Source organism: Gavialis gangeticus, unplaced genomic scaffold, assembly GCF_001723915.1.
Source record: "Gavialis gangeticus isolate Ggan-Ray unplaced genomic scaffold, GavGan_comp1, whole genome shotgun sequence".
Taxonomy (NCBI): domain Eukaryota; kingdom Metazoa; phylum Chordata; order Crocodylia; family Gavialidae; genus Gavialis; species Gavialis gangeticus.
The window spans coordinates 2,131,999-2,132,224 of record NW_017729019.1 but is presented as its reverse complement, the minus strand read 5'-3'; the positions used below and the strand labels follow the sequence as shown (position 1 = coordinate 2,132,224).

General features: G+C 45.6%; 1 long non-coding RNA gene across 1 annotated transcript in view; it reads right to left on the bottom strand.

Annotated features, from left to right (window-relative positions):
- Positions 1-220, bottom strand: part of LOC109295143 — a 5,644-nt gene extending 5,424 nt beyond the window's left edge. The window contains exon 1 of the long non-coding RNA XR_002096679.1: positions 37-220. This is a non-coding gene — a long non-coding RNA (uncharacterized LOC109295143). The remainder of the gene's footprint in view (positions 1-36) is intronic.
- Between the last annotated feature and the right edge of the window lie 6 nt (positions 221-226).

Genomic DNA, 226 nt, shown 5'->3' with positions numbered 1-226 from the left:
CCTGTAGTCTTGCCAAACAGATAAATTAAACCTGACCTGGGACAACTGCTGGGGAGCAGAGAACTTAGTTGAACTCTTCCCTCCCTTCCCCAAAGACTCCTTTAGAAAAGCTCCTGTTCTTGTTCTTGCCCTCATCATACAGAAGGGAAAGGGTCTTTTTAACTACTGTAGGGGACAAGGCACAAAGCAATGTGTCTGAACTGCAGCAAAGGAGCACTAGGTTAAA